The following is a 20,488-nucleotide window of genomic DNA, read 5'->3' as shown; positions in this document are numbered from 1 at the left end:
CTGACAATTTAAAATAATGAAAAAGCTAAAAGAGAAAACAAAAACAAAAGCAAACTAAAAAGAAAATTCAACATAGAAAATGTGTATTGCAGGGATAGATTATGGGTAATTGCATGGAGATTGTCCACATGAACTGCCCAACTTTTATGATGATTAACATATTTTGGAGTCTTGCATCATGATGAATAGCTTTTGTTTTCTTTTAGGACATGGCTGTCCTCAGTAATATATTCTCATTAATTTTCTATGTGATACTGCTCTTTCCAAAATTTGTTTTCTTTAACTTTTTTTAACTTTTTTATTTTGTAGAGACGGGGTCTCACTATGCTGCTTAGGCTGGTCTTGGGCTCCTGGCCTCAAGCAATCCTCCTGCCATAGCCTCCCAAAGCACTGGGATTACAGGTGGGAATCACTGCGCCTGACTGTGAAATTATTTTGTGATTTGATATTCTCTGACTTTTCTTTATGGTCTCTTTCTGTTGTACCCTCCTGTCCATGAACCCCTCTGTTTTTCATTTTATTCTTCTACCCCCTCCTAAGATACCAGAGATTCATTCTTGAGGCCAAACAGCCTTGGTTTTGGCCCACTTGTGTTGGGGCAGCTGCACCTGGTCCTTAGTCTGTGCTACTGGACAGGTTTTAAACCTTTCAGAATGGAGCAGCTAAAAAAAAGAGTAGATTTTCTCCTGCTTGTATTGACCACCCTTCACAGTGTAACCTTGACACCATTATTTCGCTGCTAAGGTGTATTTTTACAAGCTCTTATCTTACCAGTGACCTTTCCCCATTGGGGAGATGAGGAAAGGAAAAAAGTAGGAGAAGGGAAAGATCACATTCTAATGCATGGCTAGATTAGAGGGTACAATGCAAAATCTTTCTTTTTTGTGCTACCCAAAATATTAGTCTTCAAGGAACTCTCATGGTGAAGTGGACCCTCAGGTGTGCATGTCTACGGTCTTCTGCAGCTCAGTAGAAACTTGAGAAGTCCTTTGGTCATGCACTAAAAACAGCTGTTAAAATTAGTTCTAGGGCCAGGTATGGGGCCTTGTGCCTGTAGTCCTAGCTATTTGTGGAGCTTAGGTGGGAAGATTGCGTGAACCCAGGAGGTGGAGGCTACAGTGAGCCGTGATCGTGCCACTGCACTCCAGCCTGAGTGACAGAGTGAGCCCCTGTCTCAAAAAAAAAAAAAAAAAAAGAAATATTATTTCTAGCCATCAATAGTTGGTAACCAGTAGGATGGGAGGAAAAATGGCAGACAATGTGCTTTATGTTAGCCCTGCAGGTATGAAAGACTGAGGGAGGAAGGGCAGACACCAAACTTAGCTGGTATTCTGGGGAAAATGTTTGGCAACTCAATTGACATTTCTCCTTCTCTTCCTTGGTACCAGCTTTGATTTTGTTCAGAAATCCTACAGGAGGCTGGTTAGAGAGTGGAGTCTTCTTCATTCCTCTCTAGAGGTGAATCTTGACTTGTCTTCAACCAGTCATAGTAATTCTGTTCTCCTTTCCACTGATTGTTTTAGCAATGGACCTGTGATGCAGTTTTAGCCAATGAGGTATGAGGAGGGGTCTGATGGAGGTGGCTTTCAGGGTAAGGTTGTCTTTGCTCTTAATAAATGATGCTTGGGAGTGTCAAAGATCCCCTTTCTGCCTCCGGATGTTGTTGCCTGCAACCTCCAGAGGATGGCAGAGGACAGAAGGAGACGCCTGTGTCCTTGGGGATGTGAAAGAGACATTTGATCAACTAGTCCTGGTGTTGCTGCCTATCCATACTTCTCATTCTGGGAGATAATACATTTCTTTATTATTGAAGTGATTTTGAGTTGGGTCTTCTATTACTCGTAGATAAATGTGATTCCTTACATTTATGTAGTGCTGTGCAGATCTCCCCTGCCCCCATATGTTGTCCCAGTGGATTCTCACAGAAACGCTATGGGGGCATGCAAGGCAATATAAGATAAGGAAATTGAGGCTCAGAAGGAGGGTGTGGCCCTGCAACCAAAATGGTCTGATTTCTACTCCAGAGTGTTTCATCAAACCTCGTGAATTTAGGTGTGATGGCAATAGTGGGAATAGCGGGAGTAGGAGAATCTCTTGGAAACCCTTGGAGAATCTCTTGGTAAAGAAGAGGATAGGAAGCTGCTGGAAACAAATTTCCCTGATGTCCCATTGGCCTCAAATTGGCTCAGATGGACTTTTGGGGGATTTTTTTCATTCCATTTGTTTATTTAATAATTTTTAAAAATGCAGATGGGGTCTTGCTGTCTTGATAGGAGTGAGGTGTTTTTCCTTGGTGGGCCTTTTCCCTCCCTTCCTCTCCCCTCCCCTTCTCTTCTTTTTTTTGAGACAGGATCTCACTCTGTTGCCCAGGCTGGAGTGCAGTGGTATGCTCTCTCCTCACTGCAACCTCCAACTCCCAGGTTCAAGGGATTCTCATGCCTCAGTCTTTCAAGTAGATGGTATTACAGGCATGTGCCACCATGCTGGGCTAATTTTTGTATTTTTAGGAGAGATAGGGTTTCACCATGTTAGCCAGGCTGGTCTCGAACTCCTGACCTCAAGTGATCTGACTAAGGCTGGTCATTTCTTTAGCCATCCCCAGTGTGTGCCAAGCAAAAGAACAACTGGCATAGCTTAGCCTCCAGGGTTTACTGCTCTCAAAACCAAAGAAGTTATCTGATTCACAAAACTGCCTTTATTTCAAGCTCAATGAAAGGTGGAAATTTTTTTTAGGGCTTCACCTTATTACATTGGGTTTTACCATTAACACTTGAGGTTCCTGTACCTACTGAGGAGGATTTGACAGAACCTGGTTTACTGACTTTGATCCAGACCAGTCCTTTTTCAGATCCCCTTCTCCCCGCTCCTCCATGCTGCTTCCCACACCCACCTTGGCCTCAGATTTTGCTGTTCCTCTCATTGTGTCCTTCTGTCTGATTTTACCACATTTCTGGTCCCTGCCTCTGCATTCTCTCACTGATTGTTACCTTGTTTTTCTCTCTCTGCCATCTTTCTCTCTCATTTCCCCTCTTTTTCTTATTCCAATAACCTTTCCTTCCTTCTAGTCCCTGTCTCACATTTGTGTGAAAGTCAGTTATAGAAATTTGGTAATTTTTGTCATACTCAAGTAAAAGAAAATCAAGGGGCCAGGGGAAAAGCACTTGGGGTCATAGGACTTGCTCCAAGAATTAAATTTTCCAGAAGCCCAGCCGCTAAAATGGACTGGTGTAACTTTAAGATCAGTTTTACCTGGTAGCTGCTGAAACGGCCTGCCCTGGCTCTGCGACTGGTTTTAACTACTGCGACTGGTTTTAACTACTGCGGTCACTCACCTATCAAGAGCTTGCCTGTTCCCAAAGCGTCTTTAGTGCCAATGAGCTTCCTTCCTTCCTTCCTCCATCTGTCCCTCCCTCCCTCCTCTCTTCCCTTTCCCTTTCCCCTTCCCCTTTCCTTCGTTTTTTTGACAGAGTCTCCGTCTGTCGCCTGGCTGGAGTGCGGTGGCCCAATCTCGGCTCATTGCAACCTCCACCTCCTGGATTCAAGCAATTCTCCTGCCTCAGCCTTCCGAGCAGCTGAGACTACAAGCGCATGCCAACATGTCTGGCTAATTTTTTGTATTTCAGTAGAGTCGGGTTTCACCATATTGCCCAGGCTGGTCTAGAACTCCTGAGCTCAGGCAATCCACCTGCCTTGGCTTCCCAAAGGCCTAGGATAACAGGTGTGAGCCACTGCACCCGGCCTGAGATTTCTTTCAAAACACTACATAACATTTGTCTTTTTTATTTATTTCTTTAAGACGGAGTCTCGCTCTGTCTCCCAGGCTGGAGTGCAGTGGCGCGATCTCGGCTCACTGCAAGCTCTGCCTCCCACCATTCTCCTGCCTCAGCCTCCCGAGTAGCTGGGACTGCAGGCGCCTGCTACCATGCCCGGCTAATTTTTTGTATTTTTAGTAGAGACGGGATTTCACACTGTCAGCCAGGATGGTCTCGATCTCCTGACCTCGTGATCCATCTGCCTCGACCTCCCAAAGTGCTGGGATTACATGCATGAGACTCCATGCCGGGTCAACATTTCTCTTTCTGATAAAATTCTCAACCTTCTTTTTGTTCATCTCACATACCAAAGACCACCTGGTCTACGTGTATACCCTGAATTGTGATGATTGCTTCCCTAATAAAACGCTTTAACCTTAGAGATTTATCTGTCTATAATATTTGACTTAAACATACTTGGTGTCAGAAGCATGGATCCAAAGCTGCCTCGCCTTGGGGAAAATCCCAGTCCCTGGAACTATGATGAGAGGTGCCCACACTCGAACCCCTGGAGCCTCCTGCTTCCCTAAGCTGCCTCTTTTCCCTTTGGTGAGTTTCTCTTCGACCGGACTTCTGACTTTGGTCAAATGGTGTTTTATTTGGAATTTGGTTGAGGAGAGCCTTCCCCCCTTTTTTTCCGAGAGGCATCTTTCCGCCTCTTTTTGGGAGCTCTCCTGCTGGGAAGGGTCATCATCTTCTTGTCAATCTCAGCTGGAAAGTTTAGGTGTAGAGATTTCCCCTCATTTGGAGCAGGTGGCTTATCATCCTTTTTGGTAAGTATGTATTTTATTTTCTGTCTGTGTGGCTTTGGTTGTATTCAGTCCTTGTGTTTTAATTTGCTTTTGTGCATTTGGCAATAAAATGAATCATCTAGATGAATTTAGTTACAAATGGGAAGTCAAAGTTCCACAGCATGCCAAAATATTATCTGGGACTCCAGCTGGTAACATATTGAAACATTATCGGATCATTCAGTCTATTATTCCTCAAACTAAACTAAGACATTGGCCATAAAATCACACACTTCAAATAATACTTACATCTCAATTGATACCTTGAGGCTCAAAAAGATTCTCAGGACTCGAAGATTGCCTTTTTACAAAACACTGGCACAAAACTAGCTGAGACTCTTTTTTCAGGATCTTTTCCTACAATTCCTCTGTCTATCCTTCTCTAAACTAAACTGTTTCTTCCAAAACTCCTCAGCTATTGTGACACACTATTTAAGTAACAACACAAGAAAACTAACAGATTCAAAAGAAAATTATTTTGACCCTTGTGCTGTTTCTTAAGAACAAAAGATGGCCGGGCGCGGTGGCTCAAGCCTGTAATCCCAGCACTTTGGGAGGCCGAGACGGGCGGATCACGAGGTCAGGAGATCGAGACCATCCTGGCTAACCGGTGAAACCCTGTCTCTACTTAAAAAAAAAATACAAAAATCTAGCTGGGTGAGGTGGCAGGCGCCTGTAGTCCCAGCTACTCGGGAAGCTGAGGCAGGAGAATGGCGTGAACCCAGGAGGCGGAGCTTGCAGTGAGCCGAGATCGTGCCACTGTACTCCAGCCTGGGCGACAGAGCAAGACTCCGTCTCAAAAAAAAAAAAAAAAAAAAAAAAAGAACAAAAGATGAAATTCCCATATAAAAGAAGCCTTCCCTATACTAAAAGGAATGGCAACTTTTTTTTTGATGTCAGACTGGCAGTGGGTGGCACCCAATCACCATGAACTACAAAAAGGTTGAGCAATGGCGACATTCTCATCTTCAAGGACAAATAATGTGCTATGCAGACCTTGTTAGAATAACTCTTACCTTTTGGGCCTCCTGACGTAATCCAGTCACAGTTTCACAGCTAATGGTTATTTGTCCCATCTGGTAATTGCCTTAAACTGCTCTACCCAAAACTTGGTTCTCCACCCTCACATTATTACCTATTTAAAAAGTCTTAAAGGTTAGCCTTATCTGATTTTTTCAGAAACATAATTTGGATCCAACTGTCTTTTATAAACTTGTGAGTCCATATGTATATATAATTTTTATTTTTAATTTTTGTGGGTACATAGTCGGTGTTAATATTTATGGGGTACATGTTTTGATACAGGCATGCAAAACTTAATAATTACATCATAGAGAATGGGGTATCCATCCCCATAAGCATTTACCTTTTGTGTTACAAGCAATCCAATTATACTCTTTTACTTATTTTAAAATGCACAAATAAATTATTATTGACGGTACTCACCATGTTATGGTGTCAAATGGTAGGTCTTAGTCATTTTTTCTATTTTTTTATTTTTTATTTTTCTTACCCATTAACTATCTCCACCACCTCACTGTGCTTCCCAGCCTCTGGTAACCTTCCCTACTCTCTATATCCATGAGTTCAATTGCTTTGATTTTTAGATCCCACAAATAAGTGAGAACATGCGATATTTGTCTTTCTGTGCCTGGCTTATTTCACTTAACATAATGGTCCCCAGTTCCATCTATCTTGTTGCAAATGACAGCATCCCATTCTTCCTTTATGGCTGAACACTACTCCATCGTGTATATGTACCACATTCTCTTTATCCATTCATCCTTTGATAGACACTTAGGTTCCTTCCAAATCTTGGCTATTGCAAACAAACATGCGAGTGCAGATATCTCTTCAATATACTGATTTCGTTTCTTTTGCATATATAACCAGCAGTGGAATTGTTGGATCATATGGTAACCCTATTTTTAGTTTCTTGAAGAACCTTCAAAGTGTTTTTCCATAGTGGCTATATTAATTTGCATTCCCTCCAGCGTATATGAGGGTTCCCTTTTTTCCCACATCCTCGCCAACATTTATTATTGCCTGTCTTTTGAGCATAAGCCATTTAACTGGGGTGAGATAATATCTCATTGTAGTTTTGATTTGCATTTCTCTTTTTTTTTTTTTTTTTTTTTTTTTTTTTTTTTTGAGACGGAGTCTTGCTCTGTCACCCAGGCTGGAGTGCAGTGGCTGGATCTCCGCTCACTGCAAGCTCCGCCTCCCGGGTTTACGCCATTCTCCTGCCTCAGCCTCCCGAGTAGCTGGGACTACAGGCGCCCACCACCTCGCCCGGCTAGTTTTTTTGTATTTTTTAGTAGAGACGGGGTTTCACCGGGTTAGCCAGGATGGTCTCGATCTCCTGACCTTGTGATCCGCCCGTCTCGGCCTCCCAAAGTGCTGGGATTACAGGCTTGAGCCACCGCGCCCGGCCTGATTTGCATTTCTCTTATGATCATATGCCTATTTGCCATTTGCATGTCTTTTTAGAAAAGTCTATTCAGATCTTTTGCCCATTTTAAATTGGATTATTAGATTTTTTCCCATAGACTTGTTTGAACTCCTTACATGTTCTGCTTATTAATCCCTTGTCAAAAGGGTAGTTTGCAAATGTTTTCTCCCCTTCTGTGGGTTGTTTCTTCACTTTGTTGATTGTTTCCTTCTCTGTGCAGAAGTTTTTTTTTTTTTTTTTTTTAACTTAATGTGTTCCTGGTTCTCCATTTTTGCTTTGGTTGCCTGTGACTATGGGAGTTACTCAAGACATTTTTGCCCAATGTCCTAGGTATTTTCCCCAATGTTTTGTGTAGTAGTTTCATAGTTTGAGGGCTTAGATTTAAGTCTTTAATCCATTTTAATTTGATTTTTGTATATGGCAAGAGACAGGGGTCTAGTTTCATTCTTCTGCGTATGGATATTCAGTTTACCAAACTTCATTCATTGAAGAGATGGTCTTTTCCCCAGCATATGTTTTTGGCACCTTTGTTGAAAATGAGTTCACTGTGTATGAATTTATTTCTGAGTTCTCTATTCTGTTCCATTGTCTATGTGTCTGTTTTCTGGTCCAGTACCATGACGTTTTGGTTGCTATAGCTTTGTAGTTTAATTTGAAGTCAGGTAATGTGATTTTTCCAGTTTTGTTCTTCTTGCTCTGGATAGCTTTGGCTATTGTGGTCTTTTGTGGATCCACATAAATTGTAGGATTGTTTTTCTATCTCTGTAAAGAATTTCGTTGGTATTTTGATAGGGATTGCATTGATTCTGTAGAATGCTTTGGGTAATATGGACGTTTAAATGATATTGGGTCTTCCAATACATGAACGTGGAATATCTGTCCATTTTTTTTCTGTCCTCTTCAATGTCTTGCCTCAATGTTTTTATAGTTTTTTCTTTTCTTTCTTTCTTTTTTTTTTTTTTTTTTTGAGACTGTCTTGTTCTGTCACCCAGGCTGGAGTCCAGTGACACAATCTTGCCTCACTGCAACCTCCGCCTCCTGGGTTCAAGTGATTCTCCTGCCTTAGCCTCTCAAGTAGCTGGAACTATAGACGTTCACCACCATGCCTGGCTAATTTTTATATTTTTAGTAGAGATGGGGTTTCATCATGTTGGCCAGGCTGATCTGAAGCTCCTAATCTCAGGTGATCCACCTCCCTTGGCCTCCCAAAGTACTGGGATTATAGGCATGAGCCACCACGCCTGGCCTCTAGTTTTCATTATAGAGATCTTTCATTTCTTTGGGTAAGTTAATTATTAAGTATTTAATTTTATGTGTGCTATTATAAATGGAATAACTTTTTGAATTTATTTTTCAGAGTGTTCACTGTTGGCATATAGAAATCCTAGTTATTTTTATATATTGATTTTGTATCTTACAACTTTACTGAATGTGTCAGGTCTAATAGTTTTTTGGTGGAGTCTTTAGGTTTTTCCAAATATAAGGTCATATCATCTGCAAACAAGGGTAATTTGACTTCTTTCCTTCTAATTTGGATGCCTTTTATTTCTTTCTCTTGTCTGGTTGCTTTATCTAGGACTTTCAGTACTATGTTGAATAACAGTGGGTATCCTTGCTGTTTTCCAGATATTAGAGGAAAGACTTTCTATTTTTCCCCATTCAGTATGATACTAGCTGTGGGTCTGCCATATATGGCTTTAATTATGTTGAGGTATGTTACTTCCTTGCCTGGTTTTTTGAGAGTTTTTATCATGAAGGGATGTTGAATTTTATCAAATGCTTTTTCAGCATCAATTGAAGTGATCATATGGTTGTTGTCCTTCATTCTGTTGCTATGATGTATCACATTTATTTGTTTGCATATGTTGAACCATCCTTGCATCCTAGGGATGAGTCCCACTTGGTCGTGATGAATGATCTTTTAATATATTCTTGAATTTTGTTTGCTTCGTATTTTGTTGAGGATTTTTACATCAATATTCATCAGATATACTAGCCTGTAGTTTTCTTTTTTTGATGTGTTTTTGTCTGGTTTTTGGATCAGGGTACTGGCCTCATAGAATTAGTGTGGAAGTATTTCCTCCTCTTCTATTTTTCGGAATACCTTGAGTAGGATTGTTATTATTTCTTCTTTAAATGTTTGGTAGAATTCAGCAGTGAAGCCCCTTTTTTTATTATGGCTTCAATCTTACTACTTGTTATTGGTCTGTTTGGGTTTTGGAGTTCTTCATGGTTCAATCTTGATAGATTATATGTGTCTAGCAATTTGTCCATTTCTTCTAGGTTTTCCTACTTACTGGCATATATAGTTGCTCACAGTAGCCACTAATGATCTTTTGGATTTCTGCAGCATCAGTTGTAATGTCTTGTTTATCCTCTCTGATTTTATTTATTTGGGTCTACTTTCTTTTTTTCTTAATCTGACTAAAGTTTTTTCAATTTCATTTATCTTTTTGAAAAAAACAACTTTTCATTTCATTGATTGTTTGTATTATTTTCCTCATTTCAAAATCATTTATTGCTCCTCTAATCTTAATAATTTTTTTCTTCTACAAATTTTGGGGCTGGTTTGCTCCTGTTTTTCTAGTTCTTTAAGATGCATCATTAGGGTTTTTATTTGAAGTTTTTCTATGTTTTTGATGTAGGTGCTTTTTATTGTAAACTTCCCTCTTAGTACTGCTTTTGCTGTATCCTATAGGTTTTGGTATGCTGTGTTCCCATTTTCATTTGTTTCAAAAAATTTTTCAGTTTCCTTCTTAATTTCTTCATTGACCCACTGCTCATTCAGGAGCATATTGGTTAATTTTCATGTATTCGTCTAGTTTTCAAAATTCCTCATTATTGATTTCTAGTTTTATTCTGTTGTGTTTAGAGAAGATATTTGACATATTTTAAATTTTTTGAAATGTTTTAAGACTTATTTTGTGGTTTAACATATGGTTTACTCTTGAAAATAATCCTTATGTTGAGGAGGAGAATGTGCATTCTGCAGCTATTGGATGAAATGTTCTGTGGATATCTGCTAGGTTCATTGGTCTGTAGTGCAGATTAAGTACAATGTTTCTTTGTTGGCTTTCTAGCTGGATGATCTGTCTAATGCTAAAAGTGGGTTGTTGATGTCTCCAACTGTTATTTTTGGGGAATCTATCTCTCTTTTTAGCTCTAATATTTGCTTTATATATCTGGGTGCTCCAGTGTGGGGCACATATATATTTATAAATTATTGTATCCTCTTGTTGAATTTACCCCTGTTTCATTATATGATGACCTTCTTTTTCTTTTTTAATAGTTTTTGTTTTGAAATATATTTTGTCTGATATATAAATCTATTTTGTCTAATGTAATATACAAAATAGTATAGCTTCTCCTGCTCTTTTTTGGTTTCCATTGGCATGGAATATCTTTTTCCCTATCTTTATTTTCAGTCTTCGTGTGTCTTTACAGGTGAAGACTATTTTCTGTAGGCAACAGATCAATGTATCTTGAGTTTTTAATCCATTCAGACACTCTATATCTTTTGATTGGAGAGTTTAGTACATTTACATTTAATGTTACTTTTTTCTACTTCTTTTCCAATATTCGTACAATGTTATGATTGATAAGTGATAAGTTACTCCTGCCATTTTGTCGTTTGCTTTCTGGCTGTTTTATGATCTTTTCTTCCTTCTTTCTCTCTTTCTTGTATTACTTTTAGTAGGTATCTTTGATCTTTGGGAGTTCGAATATGAAATGCCTTGAGGTAGTCTTCTTTGGGTTAAATCTACTTGGTGTTCTATAATCTTCTTGTTCTTGATATTGTTATCTTTCTCTAGGTTTGGGAAGTTCTTTGTTATTATCCCTTTAATAAACTTTCTACACCTGTCTGTCTACCTCTTTTTTAAGGCCAATAACTCTTAAATTTGCTCTTTTGAGGCCATTTTCTAGATTCTGTAGGCATACTTCATTGTTTTTTTTTCTTTTGACTCACTGACTATATTTTCAAATAGACTGTCTTAAAGCTCACTAATTCTTTCTTCTGCTTGATCAATTCTGCTATAAAAAGACATAAATTCTTCTGTATGCCAATTGCATTTTTTCAGCTCCAGAATTTATGCTTAATCTTTTTTAATTATTTCAATCTCTTTGTAACATTTATCTGATAGGATTCTGAATTCCTTCTCTGTTTTCTTGAATTTCTTTGAGTTTCCTCAACACAGCCATTTTGAATTCTCTGTCCAAAAGATCACATATATATTTTTCTCCAGGATAGGTCCCTGGTGCCTTATTTAGTTCTTTTGGTAAGTTCATATTTTTCTGGATGGTGTTGATGCTTGTAGATGTTCTTTAGTGTCTGGGCATTGAAGAATTAGGTATTTCTTATAGTCTTTATAGTCTGGACTTGTTTGTACCCATCCGTTTTGGGAAGCTTTCCAGATATTTGAAAGGACTTGGGTGTTGTGATCTAAAGCTTTATCTGCTTTAGGGGGCAACTCATGCACAGTAATCCTGTGGTTCTTGAAGACTTGTAGAGGTACTGCCTTGATGGACTTGGGCAAGATCCAGGAGATTTCTCTGGATTACCAGACAGAGACTCATATTCTCTTCCCTTACTTTTTCCCAAACAAATGAAGTCTCTCTCTCTGTTCTGGGCCACCTGAAGCTGGAGGTAGAGTGACACAAGGACCCTTGTGGCCCCGACCACTGTGACTGCACTGGGTCAGACCTGAACTCAGGACAGCACTGGGTCTCACCCAAGGCCTGTTATGACCACTGCCTGTCTACTTACCTGTGTTCACTCAAGACCCTAGAGCTCTACAGTCAGCATGTAGCAAAGCCAGCCAGGCCTATGTCCTTCCCTTCGGAGTGATGAGTTCTCCCAGGTTCTGGTGGGGGTGCTGTCAGGCAGATAGGGACTACAGTCAAAAACCTCACCATCTACTTGGTGTTCTATTGTACTGTGGCTGAGCTGCATCACACCACAAGATGCAGTCCTTCCCATTCTTTCCTCCTCTTTCCAAAGGCAGAGGAGCCTCACCGTGTGGCCACCACCACCACAGGCCTATGGAGAATATTGCCAGATGTTCTACCTGTGTTGCCTATGTTATATTTGATTTCTTTTTTAAACCTGAAGTTTAAAATGGTTAATTTTAATGTAATTATTTGTATGGCTTTTTAAGCCTTTTGATTATCACTCTGGTTATATGAATGACTTATTTCACAAGTAACTTGTGATTCTGTATTGATGCAGTGTTTTGAGCCTTTTAAAAAACTTCTTCAAAATCAAATTCCAATTTAAGGTTTTTAAATGTAGAATTAACTTTGGAATTTTCCAGTTGGACTCCTGGAAAGCATTAAAAGCTATCAGGGGAACCAGCCCTCAATATTTCAACGTACGTTTTTTTCTATTTTCCCTAAGTGTCGACCAGTCTGAGAAATAGAGAAAGAGTACAAAAGAGAGAAATTCTACAGGTGGGCCTCTGGGGGTGACATCACCTATTGGTAGGTTCTGTGATTCCCCTTGAGCCGCAAAACCAGCAAGTTTTTATTAGGGATTTCAAAAGGGGAGGGGGGTATGAACAGGGAGTTAGTCACAAAGATCACATGCTTGAAGGGCAATAAAAGATCACAAGGCCAGGGTGAAATTAGAATTACTGATGAGGTTCCATGTCCCACTGGGCATGCATTGTCATTGATAAACATCTTAACAGGAAACAGGGTTTGAGAGCAGACAACCAGTCTGACTAGAATTTGCCAGGCTGGAATTTCCTAATGCTAGCAAGCCTGAGGGCACTGCAGGAGACCAGGGCGTATTTCATCCCTTATCTTCAACCTCATAAGGCAGACACTCTCAGAGTGGCCGTCCATAGACCCACCCCTGGGAATGCATTCCTTTCCCAGGGTTATTCCTTGCTAGGAAGAGTTCAGTGATATTTCTCCTATTTGCTTTCTGCAAGAAGAGAAATATGACTCTGTTCTGCCCGGCCCCACAGGCAGTCAGACCTTATGGTTATCTCCCTTGTTCCCTGAAAATCACTGTTATCCTGTTCTTTTTTAGGATGCCCAGATTTGATATTATTCAAACACATGTTTTACAAACAATTTTTACAGATAATGCAATCATCACAGGGTCCTGAGGTGACATACATCCTCAGCTTACGAAGATGATGGGATTCAGAGATTAAAGACAGGCATAGAAAATTATAAGAGTATTGATTGGGGAAGTGATAAATGTCCATGAAATCTTCACAATTTATGTTCACAGACTGTAGTAAAGACAGGCATAAGAAATTATAAAAGTATTAATTTGGGGAAATAATAAATGTCCATGAAATCTTCACAGTTTATGTTCTTCTGCTGTGGCTTCAACCAGTCCCTCTGTTTGGGGTCCCTGACTTCCCGCAACAAAAAGATATCTTTCTCATCTTGTAGAGGTATTAAATGATTTGGGTTATTTGGTAAATTTTATAAGAAACATTGTGAAATGATAACCGATATTAGGTTTTCTTTTATTTGCATTTATGGGAATGTTGTTGATATGAATGTTTGAAAAATTACATAAGTTCATACAAGTCTGCTGGAAATGATGGCTCATGCCTATAATCCCAACATTTTGGGAGGCTGAGGTTGGAGGATTGCTTATAGCCAGGAATTTGTGACCAGCTTGGGCAACAAAGCAAGACCCTGTCTCTATTAAAACAAAACAAAACAAAAAAGAAAATAAAAGTCAAGCACGGTGGTACAAACATATAGTCCTAGCTGCTTGAGAGGCAGAAGCAGAAGGATTGCTTGAGTCCAAGAGCTTGAGGTTGCAGTGAGCTGTGAATGTGCGACTGCACCCTAGCCTGGGCAATAGAGCAAGACCCCATCTTTAAAAAATATTCATACAAATGTATTATATTACCAGTCACAATTCTGGTTATCTTCAAATACTGTATTTAATAGCAATAAATAAATGTTCTTCTCAGTTGTTAACTTCATCAGATTTTTAACCATGGCTGTTTTAAGTTTTTGTCATCCATGTTATTGTTTTGAATTATTTTTTAAAAAACAGACTCATGGAAAATATTCTAACAAGTACTCTTGTTTTTATTTGTTTATTTTTGAGACAATCTTGCTCTGATGCCCAGACTGGAGTGCAGTGATGTGATCCTGGTTACTATGACCTCTGCCTCCCTGGTTCCAGTCATTCTCATGCCTCAGCCTCCTGAGTAGGTGGGATTACAGGCTTACACTAACACGCTGGGTTAATTTTTTGTATTTTTAGTAGAGATGGGGTTTCACTATGTTGGCCAGGCTGTTCTTGAACTCCTGGCCTCAAATGATCCTCCCACCTTGGCCTCCCAAATTGCTGGGATTACAGGCATGAGCCATTGTGCCTGGCCCTAAAAAATGCTCTTAAACACAGGTTTCTAAAAGCTTGAAGATCAATGGACAAAATAACAATTTCCAGAACTGTAATAAAAAAGTGAGTTCATGAAACTATTAATCAAGATCAGGCAGAACAAAAATTAATTACAAGAGTTTAAATAACTGATGAAGACAATGTTTTTATGACTTTATTTCAAATGTTGTTGGTTCTTTACTCAAATATTTTTTTCCAGATTTAAGAAAATCTGGTCTCTTAAGCTATTTATAATTTATAGCAATTTGATAAAGTATACTTGTGTAAACAAAGATAAAAACTTTTTTTCTCTTTACTTGATTCCTCCATAATTAGAACACCATTTGTGAGTCTTCTTGTGGTAATATGGACATTTCAATAAGTCTAATAAAAATCTGCTGTGTCTATATAGCAGAATACAATTGGAAACTGTTTATATTACCAAGGCTTTGACTGAAAGGTCATTTTTGAAACTACTGGGGCCAGACGTGGTGGCTCACACCAGCAATCCCAGCACTTTGGGGGACCAAGGTGGGTGGATCATTTGAGCCCAGGAGTTCCAGAGCAACCTGGACATGGCAAAACTCCGTCTCTACAAAAAATACAAAAATTAGCCAGGCGTGGTGGTCTGTGCCTGTAGTCCCAGCTTACTAGGAAGGCTGAGGTGGGAGAATCATTTGACCCTGGGAAGTTGAGGCTTCAGTGCTTCAATGAGCGGTGATCATGCCACTGCACTCCAGTCTAGGCGACCCTGTCAGTAAGACCCAGTCTCAGTTAAAAACAAAAAACAAAAAACACACAAAAAAAACCCAAAACCAAAAAACTAAAACTAGAATGGTATTTTCTACTGGGAATGTGGATTTGTGGATTGGTGGTGAAATACAGGAAATTTAAAGCCTACACTAGAATCCACTGAAAAAAGCAAACAAGAAAAATTTCAAGGTTGGCTACACTGAATTTGAATGTAAAGATTTTTTAAAAAAGTAAAAAACAAAAGAAGACATAGATCCAATCCCATGTACCAGGAAGTCCACTCTAAGGTATCGACGGAAAATATATTTAACACGTGTATCAGGACACAGGCACAAGTAACTTCCAAGCAGCGCTGTTTTAAATAGTAGGAAAAGGAAAAACTGGAAACTGTTCAAAAGCTCCATCATCTCTATGATCTTGGTCTTCCGCCCCGTCTTCCTCTCCAAGGTGAATGTGTACTGGGCCAGCACCACCCCCGCCACCAGGGCGCACACGCTGGCGCTCGCTACCGCGACCACCCTCGCCACGGTCGCGCAGTGCATGGATGAAGCCCTCATGAGTGTCCCGGCAGGAAAAAAACACGGTGATTGGGACTCTCAGAAGCGCGGAATCGCAGAGCACCTCCTAGATGCCCGCGACGCCCCGTCCCCGCTAGGCCCCACCCACACGCGCCGAGGGGAGGGGGCGGGCACGCTTCTGGGGGCGGTGGCCTGCGCCCGGAGCCCAGGCGGGAGGCGGGTCTTCCTTGAGGAACTGCTGTCATGACGGGGCAGAGGACTGCAGTAATTATCCTTCTCTGCTAATAAGAACCAGGCCGTGGTTCATTCGAACCCCGCCCCAGCAGTAATCTAATTCCAACCGCGGGCCCCTGATAAGTCGGTCTCCTCCTTCGCGCCTCAGCCTCTCTGGACTCCAGCCCCCAGAAGGCGGCGCGGCGCGGCGTGATTGCGCAGTGGCGTCCGTTGTAAGTGCTATGACAACAGGGCGAAGATGGCTCAGAGTTAGTCTGGAGAGGGGAGGTGTCCCTTCCGCTGCGGCCGTCGGGTTTCTGCTACATCCCATTCGCCAACTCCTCCATCCTTTCCTCCTCGGTGTGAGCAGCAGGACTTGCATTTGTTCTTGCCTGCCTAGTGTCTTCCAAGGGATAGATGCCGTTTCCTCTGCTGGTCTCTGGGGGGTGACGGGGGGCGCAGGGGAGCTTCTTGGGGGAATCACTCCAACTCTGTGGAGCTGGTGGTGCTGCCTGGTGGGGCTCTCTTTGCCCGGGACGTGGAACAACTTTCAGCTGGAGGACGAGAGGGAATAGTAAAGCTAAAGGTTGCTTTTCTTTGCACCCTCCGTTCTTGCTCCCTCTGCTCCATCACTGGGACCTTGTCAGGCGTTCATAAAGGAAAATTTGCGGAACGAGGGTTCGCAGAAAGGTGAGACAGAGCTCATCTGACGTGGCATCAGGTAAGATGGTATGTCTGGTATTAAACTTCGGGTACGTGAATGCCCTTTCCATTTTTTATTTTGTGAACAAGATCCTCCAATGCAATATAATGGTTTGGGGGCTGTCAGGTGATTGATTTCTTAGAAAGATGTTTGCACTGGAATGAACACTAGGAGCACAAAGTGTATGCGATTCTGTGAATACCTTTGAGAAAAAAGGGATGAGAATTTTTAAGGATTCCATTGAGGAATGTCACATGGAGCATAAGCATCCTCCTGAGACACTTCAACAGGTCTGTGAGTAAATGGGCAAAGCAGTTCCCAGCCTACGACTGAAGTAGGCTGCATGTACTAATACCCCCAATCCATCTCGTAATAGGATTATTATTTCTCCTCTTTTTACTTGGAGACCACAACAGTTTAGATGAGATGCGCTGATTTTATCAGCACTTCCTGCCAGTCAAGTCCTGCATTTGACTTCAATTTCCTGGAGAAATGTTTTTTTTTGGGTATCTCACTTTTACTTTAAAAATGAAACCGTATCTTACATGTATACACATCTTACATGTCCTCATTGATAAACAACTTGAAAGATGCTGCAGGATAAGCTTTGGGTCTTAAGTTGGCCAGCATTCAGAGAGAGAAAGATTTTCGAACTTATTAGCATTTTATAAAGAAAACAGATACTGAGATTTTTTTCATGAATAAGCAGAAGAATTAAAAAAAGAAACTAGAAAACCCAGAAGTTTTTAAAGAAGAATTTAAAAAAACTTTATTTTGAAAACAAGTTACAAGTTATTTGTCAGACTTTAAGGGATTTTTCATCGCGTGTAATTGTTGTGGTTAAATTACAACTATACACATATTTATGGTACAACTTCTTGATAGAAATGCTCATTGAAGGGAAAAAATCCAACAGCAATAGTATATATAGTAATTTTAAAACTTTTACACCTTTTGAGCGATGTAGTAAGTCTTACGCTTTAGAATACTTTCAAATATTTTTTGAAAATTATTAAAATACATGAAGTTATTATAAAACATCCCTGCTGATTAATAACATTTCCATTAGTGATTGCTATCAGTCTTTGTGAGTACCATTTCAAATTTCAGTCCAGAGGGTGAGTTTGGCATTCGTAATTGTGTCTTGCACAGAACACACTACCACTGTCTCTTTCCACTACCACTGCTACCACCGTCTCTCCCACCACCGTTTCTACTGTTAGGTTATTACTGACTATTGAGTACTTGCTATGGGTTGAACCATTTTATCCTCCTTCATCCTAGAACAGTTGAGATACTAGAGGATGAGGGACTTGTTTCAGGTCATGTAGTGGAAATGTGGTCAGAAAGTGAACCCAGAGCTGTCCTACTCCAAATTTTATGTTATTTTGCCCTTTGCGTCTTTTGTTGAAAATTCCAACAGTGAGCCCTTGTATTATTGCCTTCAAAAGCAGTATACTTCTAATGCTATATGCATTTGTCATCTTTCTTTGACTGGAAGAACTGATTTCTACTTTCTTAAATTTGATGTGACACTAGCATAACCTGGAGAAAGCAAAGCTCTGAAAATGAACAACAGCTTCAAGGTCTGTTTCCAGAACTGACCTTCAAACCCGTATGTTTTTCCCACAGCATTCTTTGGGATTATTATTTTCACAGCTGATCATATTGTAGGACTAGGTCAATGAGGTGTTAATACAGCCACCTCTTAAATGAAACCTGAATCTGAGTAAATTTGTTGTAGAAAACATAAGTATTCAAAACAAAAAAGCATCAAGTGAAGAATGTAGAAGAGAATTTCTAGAGTTTAGGGGGTAAGGAGATTATCTCCCATTTATTATTCTAATAAGGCATTAGAAGCTAATCTGTTGTGCCTATTTATAGGAATGCACCTGTTACAACATTCAAATTATTGTCTTCTAATCATCCTTTAACAATTTAATCAAATGTATGACATACTTGCCTGCAGTTTGAACTTGTAGTGGTTAGAATTAGTGTGAATAGAGCTATTGTTTTTATAGCCTACATGGAGGGGCGTGTGCATAGGCCGTTTGTTTAGGGTTCTGGAGTAGACAGTCTGGGTTTAGGTACTGCACATCACTTAACTAGTGAGACCACTGGCACAGGTTTCTTAACCTCTCTGTATTCAAGGATACCTGAATAATAGTATCTACAATTACCCTGTAGTTTTGTTATGAAGATTAAAATAGAATGCTTGTAAAGCATTTAGAATCCTGACTGGGCTTTAGTAAATGATTAGTAGATACTTTCCTTTAAGATGGTGTCATTAAAAACCTGGTTTTTATTTTACAGTTACTTAAAAGACAAATCAGTGAGCAAATGGAAATCAACACTGAATGAAAAGGGGATAAAATGCAAACCTCGGTTCCTTATTCAAGACAGTTAACTAAACCGAATTTAAAAAATCAGTGTATACATATTTTATTTTATGTTATTTAGAACACTTTTTGTTTATTTTTATAACCCAAAAGCCAGGTTTCATGACTGAAAAATGTTTATTACTATTGGTCCTTACCATCCTTCCTAACCTGTCAGTACCAGACCTCCCCCATCCAACTGCTTATCTTAATATCTCAATGTCAAGGCCTATATCTTTCCTAGATTGGAATACAGATGAGCATTTTATTTGTGTCTCAGTTTATGGCTAATTTTTCATTTTCTTGATGACTTAGGATGTCTTCCAGGAAAAAGGGCAGAATGTATTTTGCTGACCTTCTAAATTTAATTTGCTATTGCACTTTTTTTTTTTAATATTTAAAGAAGTTTAAAAAATTTTTGTTTTTTCTGCCATGCTCGGCAAAGACGACGTCTCACTATGTTGCCCAGGCTGGTCTTGAACTCTTCAGCTGAAGTGATAAATCCGCCTTGGCCTCCCAAAGTGCTGGGATTACAGGTGCGTGCCACTGCTCCTGGCCTAATGGTAAATGTGGCCAAAATACAGGAGTGTTCTACTTAAAAAAAAAAAAGAAACTTCATTTTTGTTTATGGGGGAATTCGAAGCATAAGCAAAAGCATAAAGAATAACAAAATGAACCCCTATGTATCCATCACCATTTGTTCTCTTTAAAAAAAAAATAACAGCTTTGTTGAAATATAATTCAAATACTATACAATTCACCCATTTAATGCATAAAATTCAGTTCATTTTTTGTATATTCACAGATACATGTAACCATTACCACAGCCAAGTTTGGAATATTTTTATCAACTCAGAAAGAAACCGCATATCCTTTAGCTATAACTCTCCTTCCCTCTTCGTTCTCCCCTAACCTGAGACCTAAGGAACTACGAATCTACTTTCTGTCTCTATGAATTTGCCTATCCTAGATATTTTATATAAACAGAATCATATAATAGGTGGCCTTTTGTGACTGGCTTCTTTAACTTAGCATGTTTTTAAGAGCCAGATATGTCTCATTCTAAAACCTATGTGCTTTTATTCATTTATGTTGTAACATATATCAGTATTTTGTTCTTTTCTTTTTTATGGCCAAATAATATTCCACTGTATGGATACTACCTTTTGTTTATATATTCATCAGCTGATGGACATTTGGGTTGTTTCCAAATTTTGGCTATTATGAGTAATGCTACTATAAACATTTATGTGTAAGTTTGTTTGTATGGACATATGTTTTCATTGCTCTTAGATAGATACTTCAGTGTTAAATTGCTGGGTCATATGGTAATTCTGTGTTTAAGTGTTAGAGTAACTTCTAGATTCCTTTCCAAAGTGGTTGCATCATTTTGCATTCCCACTAGCAGTATATGAGGGTTCTGATTTCTCCATATCCTCACCAACATTTATTACTATCTGACTTCTTTGATTCTGTCATAGTAGGTGTGAAGTGATATCTCATAGTTT

At 39.7% G+C, this 20,488-nt stretch overlaps 1 protein-coding gene across 4 annotated transcripts in view; it reads left to right on the top strand.

The window, feature by feature from the left end:
• The first annotated feature begins 15,927 nt into the window (after positions 1-15,927).
• Positions 15,928-20,488, top strand: part of BBS9 (Bardet-Biedl syndrome 9) — a 617,615-nt gene continuing 613,054 nt past the window's right edge. For 3 of the 4 annotated variants that reach the window (XM_030932359.1, XM_030932358.1, XM_030932357.1), the window contains exon 1: positions 15,928-16,620. The gene's annotated coding sequence lies outside the window, so the exon portion shown is untranslated. The remainder of the gene's footprint in view (positions 16,621-20,488) is intronic. The other variant, XM_030932356.1, reaches the window with a different exon arrangement.

Source organism: Rhinopithecus roxellana, chromosome 6 (genome assembly GCF_007565055.1).
Source record: "Rhinopithecus roxellana isolate Shanxi Qingling chromosome 6, ASM756505v1, whole genome shotgun sequence".
Classification (NCBI taxonomy): domain Eukaryota; kingdom Metazoa; phylum Chordata; class Mammalia; order Primates; family Cercopithecidae; genus Rhinopithecus; species Rhinopithecus roxellana.
The sequence above is the reverse complement of the archived record's forward strand: the minus strand, read 5'-3'. Positions and strand labels throughout refer to the sequence as shown.